Genomic DNA, 8084 nt, shown 5'->3' on the forward strand with positions numbered 1-8084 from the left:
TCACATTTCTCTACCCTTAAAATTCAGATTTTGATATAAAAATATAAAGTCCTGCAAAAATAAACATATTTTCTTTTTTGTCCAATAAAATATATACAGATAAAGAATCCCCTAAAACATATCTTTTCAACTCCATCAGGAGAATTCCAGCGTAGTTCATCAAACACAAATGGCAAATTTCCCTACTTGTTCTAGGCCAATCAGATGCAAGAATTTCAATAGCTTGTAACAATTATCAATGACCATCACTTTGTTGAAACTTTACATAAAAATAGGGGGTAAATTTCACAAAATGTCCTTGAAATCGACTGCAATAGGGGGTTACTTACATTTGTGGTAACGGTCATACGCGTCCCCCTCTGTGGCTGAGTGACCCCACCGGTGCTCATCTCGGTGAAATGCAAATGAGAGTCGATGATGTCACTTTTTTTCTTTTTTTTTTATTGTTTGAAACTTTGAATTATACAATATTTAAAGTTTAAGAATTTGACAATTAGGACCTCCTTGCCTGAACCGCAAAATGTTAAAGGCATATGGAATCCCACATGTTTAGGGAGGAATGAAACTATGTTTCACATGACAATGACAAGATAATAAAATATTTCATATTTTATTTCATATTTTATATAGAAATAGTGAGTGGGTGATTGTCATCTGTCCTCTCATTTGCATACCAAACAGGATGTGCATAGACCCTAGGCCCTATACCATTTTGTGAAATTATTAATTAGGCCTAAGCAACTTTAAAGAATAAATGCCTAACTTTCTTATTTTACATCTGATTTTGATGAAATTTTCAGTGTTATTATGCTTGTTTGAATTTTCTGTTTCCATTCAAACCAGCTTTTTGTTGGGGTGGACTTGTCCTATAAATAGGCCTAACATTAGATCTAGATCCTACCACTTTTGTAACCAAAAATAGGGTAGGCATACTCATTTCGATACTGTTGCAATTTTCATATGCTCGTAATTTATTCGTAATACTAATGGAAACTGACAGTGACATTGTCGAAAAATCAAGCATTTGTAGATCTAGAATCTACATGTAGATCCTAGTCCTGTTAGACTGAAGTAAGAAGAGTACTAAGACTCAAGTACAGAGATAGCAACGTAACTAGGTCTCGGCAGGTTAGTTTTACGCGGAACTTTCGATCACATTATTAGGCCTAGCGCTAGCCAGACCTACCCGGTGATCAAGTCTACTTGTTCCTTGAGGAAGACTGATAGGTTCTCGAGAACTCGACTCCAATCATATTCTTGACTGCCTGACTGAGTGATGAGGGATGATGATGTAACACAGGTTCTAGCTCGATATCCAACTTTAAACACAAGGCGAATAATGAACGCTGGAAATGATTATTCCAACAATAAATCCCATGAAAATTGTTTCTTTCGTGAAGTTTCGTTCCAAATCCCTCAACAAAAAACTGCCATCGCAAACGTACAAGCTCCGTCGTCGACATAGAGTACCACAACAACCACGTGTCTTCTTGACACATTCGTTGCTTCACACACAAACCGCATCACACGTTGAACATTATAATGTGTGCATGAAATCTTCCGCGCGTTTACATACTCGACTCCAAGACAAGATCAGCCAATGTAGGGCGCGGGCTTTTCAAGGTCGAGTCGGCAACTCCCTTTTATGTTGCGCAATCCAGACAGACACGGGGTCAAAAGTATTACATTCAACCTTTCGGGGTTATGTTGACATTCATTCGACCTAGTTAATTAGATTGATGTTTTTGATCGTGCTCGACGAATTAAAATTTCGAAAATCTTTTGACTACACGAAATCAGCACAAATTATTCCTTTGTTTTATTGAAATAATAAAAAATACGGCTCATCCGTTCATAGATTTACGTTATTTGTTTTAATTTAAATCTTTTTTTCTCAAACACGAGTCGCTCGAGATATTGGTGACTGCTGATGTAATTGAATGAGTAGGTCTAACTTAGTTGATTTTAATATTCCATCATTTCGTTATTAAAATATTCTTCTCTCACTTTATTTAGTATACCTGAAGTTCTTATAGAAGCGTTAGCATGGTTAGTCTTTATCCTCACTCTCATTATAGCCATGAGAAAACTAGGCTATTAATTCATTAATTTCATTTTGAAACATCTAACAATGGCGGTCTTCTGCGCTCATTATTTGCGTTTATATATTGGGCCTATGAATTATTTATGTATACTAGTATGAAAATTCGACGACCTTTATGATAAATCTGGTTTAATAATTAATTTCATGTTTTCATAGTTTTATGCGTTTATATGTATTTGATCAGGATCATACTTTACATTGCGATTTTTTTTATCTTTGCAGTTTTTATTCGTCATAAGAATAATCAAAATATACAAAACATATCGTTGCACTTCAATAAAAAACATTGTATAAGTATATACAACATAATCTTAATTTACAAGAAAATTGCGATTACACCGTTTCGGCTATATTAGGCCTATGAATTACTTATGTAGGCCTATACTAGTATGAAAATCAGAAGACCTTTATGATAAATCTGGTTCAATAATTTATTACATGTTTTCATAGTTTACTAGAATATCAATTTGTTATTGGACAGTTCTATCTAAAATATATGCACGCTTCCATCCCGGGCTTCCATTAGTTATTTTCATTACATATTTCACTGTTTTTAAATCTTTCTCATTTTAGCCACTGGCTGCGATGAAATGATAATAAAATCTTCAAATTAATTAACCTTCAATTTGATATATGTAACCATATCACCTGAACGCAGGAAATTAACAACATGCAGATTTCCAGTTTCATTGTGGTTCGTAACTTCACTGTGCACTTTATATTCGTGAGCATTTCGAGCTCAAGAGCTTATCAAGATAGGAATAAAAAAAAAACTTTATAAGTTATTCCATTTTCGAGGCATATTTTCTTTTTATTTCCTTTGATCAGCTTTGTTTATTCCAATCTACAAGTACATACTTCAAATGCCGACCAGCGATCTAAATACATATTTTTAGTTTCATTCGCTGAAGATCCACTCCACTACTAGACGAAACCAACATGTAGAAAATGCAGACATCTTGATAAGTGCTTGATGTTTTAAGTTTTAAAGGGAAGTAATAAAAAAATGTAAAGGGGTGAAATATATTCAAAATATAGGCCAATATAATAACATACCAGCTCCTAAAATAAAATAAAAAACTTGGTTATCATGATGAACCATTAAAAAATGAAATCCAAGCATTTTATATTATATAACATTTGACACAGCTGCTCGTTTATGACGTCACAAATCAAAAATATGAAATTCTAATATCTTTCCTATTCTCTGAAGGATTTACTCAAAACTTCCAATATTTCTATTATCATTTCTAGTACTTTAGAATATTCATGTGCACTTTTCGTCAGTGTCAAATTCCCCTTTAATTGGCGGGTGTGATATTCTTTTAATATTACATAGGTCATGTAGATTCGAATCAGTGATAGGTCAATACGCCATCACGTGGTCATGTAGATTCGAATCAGTGATAGGTCAATACGCCATCACGTGGTCTATCGTTTTAATAAATAACATTTCAACTCCCCTCCGAAGCTATATTTTTCCCTCGGGATAATATTTTCCCTCAGCGCTGCGCGCTTCGGGCAAAATATATTCCCTTGGGAAAAATATAACTCCGTCGGGGAGAGGAAATGTTATATTCAAACTCTAGGTAGGCAATATCTGTATAATATCTCGTGCGCTCTCGAAAACCATGTGACAAAAACACGTGATCAGACACCTAATCAGAAACTTTTCCTGTCCCAAAAGAATTTCACAAATGAGGTATTAAAAAAACTTCATTAAATGAAAGAAATCTTATGGGATTCTTGAAAATATGAAGAGCTCAACAATAGAACAATCTATATCGTTGTTTTATAGAGATTAAACAAAAATGAGACACATTAGGCTATATCGAATAGTCTGCAAGCACAATACTATGTCTGGAGTGAAGACTAGAACGCTAAACTGTACTGGGCGTTGTGGCGTGCGCCTGTAATCCAAGCTGTGGGGAAGTTACAAATTGATGTAGAGGTCCGAGGTTCGAGCCCTGGTCACGTCTTTCGGATGGTGACGTTAAAGGTCGATCCCAGACGTAAATAATCATATCTGATTGATACACGTCTGACAATACTCAAAATACACACACACACACTGTGTAGCCACAGTAGTGAATCTAGTCTCACTACTTCAGACTCCGCATTATGTATGTACAATGCAAATTCCGAAAACCAAGGGTCTGAGCCTACAGACAAATATTGAACTGTCTGCAAAATACACAGGAATAGCTGTCTTTTCTGGGATATATAATTAAAAATTAGAGGAATATAAATTTCACTTTAAAAAATGCTGTAAATGTATGAAAATTTAATTCGTAATACACTGTCTGAATCGCAGTCTGGACAGAACACAATGGGTGATGCCAAGTTCAGTGTTGACCTATTGGTGTTGGTGTTAGGTCAACACGAGTATAACACCAAACATATTTGAAGATAGTCCCGAAAAGTCGCTCACTAGTTTGTGAGGTGTCAATAATGTGATCTGGATCAGTTTTACAAGCTCAGAATATGCTTTGGAGTTAGGGGAAGCAATCCAAATTCCAACGCCAACACCGGATGCCAACGCTTGAAATCACCCATTGTCCCAAAGTGTGTTCAGTGTTCACAGTGTGGAACACAGTGTGAAATCACCATCACAAATTTGAGCATTTAAACAGTGTGAATGGCATATTCACATAGTCCACCATGTGAACACGCTGTGAACGGTCACGCTACTGTCGAGGTGTCCACGGTGTGAACATATCTTCGCATTTCAATTTGTTGAATTTGAGCATTTTAACAGTGTGAATAATATTTCAACTTTGCAAACACACTGTGATCACACGTTGTGATACTGTTCTATCAGATGGGCACCCCAGGCCCCCGTTTTACAAAGAGTTACGATTGATCCAATCAACCACAACTATGGAAAGCCAACAACGTCAACATCTACAATACACGTTTGTTTTGAATATTTTCTAGACATAATATTCATACTTTTCGTGCTTCTCTTCGCTTACAAAAGACATTGTGCAAGTCATTATGACATTGATGGATTTCCATATATACTTGAGGTTGATCGGATCAATCGTAACTCTTTGTAAGACGGGGCCCAGTTTTCAGTCTTAGGTATTGGTGAGTGGAGCAAAGTCAATAGTGTAGTTGGTTTACTTTCAATTAGTTTAATGCCAATTCGTCCAATTACAGACTCGTCTATTATCATTTGGTCTACCGTCAGTTCGCCCACTATCCACACGGTCTAATTGCCAGTTCGTCCAATAACCAGTTAGTCCAAAAACTCATTTAGTCCATGTACCATTTCGTCCAATTGGAGTCTTGGACTACGCGTTATTCGGGCGAAATGAATGAAAATAAAATGGATATTAGACCAACTGGTTACGAAACGAAATGATCATAGACGGACTGGTGATTAGACGAAGTGATTAGACGAAGTTCAGGGGAACAGCCAATGTACTGAGACTGAAGTTTTTGGTCTATCCGCAAAGATTTTAATGAATATGACCTCAGAATGATTACGGATAAGATGGCGTATGTCACACTCAATGGCAGAACAGCAATGAAAATTAATAAAAAAACAATTTCAATACAGCTGACAATAATGACATATGACACAAAAGAAATGACAGACTTCATATAGAAATCGGCAAAAAACTCAACTGCGTATAGGCCTATAGTACGTTTGTCCCATAATAAATTTACGAGAAGGGGCATAGATTGGCAATTCTTTATTTGTAACCATCAAAGTCAACATTAACATGATAATACTTACATGCCTGAGCTCACTATTCCGAACATACATCCTTCCATGGGGAAAACAAAAATCATTGCAACTTTGTTGTTCATGCAGACTGCACATAAAAGGTATATATTTCATTAGAAAAAAATGCAAGTGATCGCGATGTAATGGATAACTTGAGGGTGGTCAATTATCTGATGACGAATGTGAAATATGTAACGTATTTCCCCGCGCAAAGTGTTTCACCTGTTTGTTAATAGCTGCTTAAAGCCACGCAAGACAGTAATTCTAATACAAGGAATGAGTTTCCTCATATTCTGTAGGTCCTGTGTGCATGTCTAGACACTTGCATATTGATTGAGAACAGAAGAGTTAGTTCAATACCGTCTCACGGCCGGACTCTCTCACCTATTGTCGGATCGTTCAATAAGGCCATTATTCGGGGATCTTCATTATCGAGCGATAATGACGGTTAGACAATAGGTCCACGACTTCTGTACAAGCACCTGGACCCATACCGTAGTCACCTGGAAGGCTGGATAACGTAATAAAACTGTCCATCCCCCACTGAGTAACATAGCACAGCTTTTCTACTACTGCATGGAAGCATGTACGATTCGACCAGGGAACTCCTAACTCCCTGATTCGACTATGGAGACAGGTTTCTCACAAATGGACCCGAATCTGTCCCCCCCCCCCACCCTTGATGGGTCACTTTGCTTTGGTCAGCTGTAGAGTGGTCAGCATGCATTACCATCGTACATTCACGCTAACCACGGGGTCACTGCGGTCTAACGGAACGCCGTTAGAAAAACATGCACCCGGCTTTTCGAGACGGTATTGCGTAATACTGTCTGAGAGGGCACCGTTATCACTTGTCATTAATCCCCTATACAGTTACATGCAAAGTGGTCAGTGTGTGCATAGAGTGTGTGTGTCTCTCTATCGCCAGTACAGTGTACATAGAACCAGTCTGTGTGTGAACTTTGTTATTTGCTTTCTTCTTCAACACGCTATTTCTATGCAGACAATGGGCCGTAGTCCGACGTGTATACAATGGATGTGCATTTATGTTCAAAATCCATTCTTCCCCCTTTCATCAGTCCCCTAAAATGACACAAAAAGAAACAAGATTGCCAATCTACTGAGAACGAAGTTTAGAACTGATTAGTAATACATGATTGTTTTTGAGGGACCCCGAAACGTATGCCTCAGTCAAAAAAATATACCATTTTATTTCAACAAGTCAATGTAACTTCACAAAGTTATATTTCCTTCGTTATTATTTTCCCGCGTATTTTGAAGACACCCCCACCCCTATCCAAACTTTAGAACCAATTATCATTATAGGAGGAGCCATCGTTGCCTACTAAGTTTGTCTCGTATCTTGAAATGTCAAGCATTATGATAGTTTTCACTTCACAAAGTTCCTTCGTTATTTTTTTCCCGCATATTTTAATACACCCCCATTCCAAATTTTAGAACACACATTCATTACGCCATATGGGGAGGGACCATTATTGCCTGCTTTAAACCATTCTGCGAATCTGTGTGTGTAGATTATAGACCTAATAATAGAAGTGCATGCAAAAAATACAGTAATTATTGCAGACCACATTTCATTACGAATCGAAACACCTCATTGAATATTTGAAAAATGAACATTCATGTAAAATAATTAGTTCAGGCGAGAGAAGAGTCTCATTTCTTATCCCTTTCCCGCAAGTTCAGTAAAAATAATGACAAGTGGAATGCCTCTGGCCGTCTCACCTGCACTACGCGGTTCAATATAGCAGCAGTGCTGACTTTGAATACTACTCTAACTCGCACAAGATGTTCAGTGATACATGGTTACTCTTACGTCCACTTTTTATGAACTAGACCAATAAACTTACAGAGATATGATGGTTATTCAACAAAAAACCCCAACATGGCCAAAGTTCATTGACCTTACATGACCTGTGACCTTGATCATGTGACCTGAAACTCGCACAGGATGTTCAGTGATACTTGATTACTCTTATGTACAAGTTTCATGAATCAGATCCATAAACTTTCAAAGTTATGATGGTAATTCAACAGATACACCCAGTTCAGCCAAAGTTCATTGACCTTTGACCTTGGTCATGTGACCTGAAACGCGCACAGGATGTTCAGTGATACTTGATTACTCTTATGTACAAGTTTCATGAATCAGATCCATAAACTTTCAAAGTTATGATGGTAATTCAACAGATACACCCAGTTCAGCCAAAGTTCATTGACCTT

The sequence above is a fragment of the Lytechinus variegatus genome, chromosome 8, assembly GCF_018143015.1.
Source record: "Lytechinus variegatus isolate NC3 chromosome 8, Lvar_3.0, whole genome shotgun sequence".
Taxonomy (NCBI): Eukaryota; Metazoa; Echinodermata; class Echinoidea; order Temnopleuroida; family Toxopneustidae; genus Lytechinus; species Lytechinus variegatus.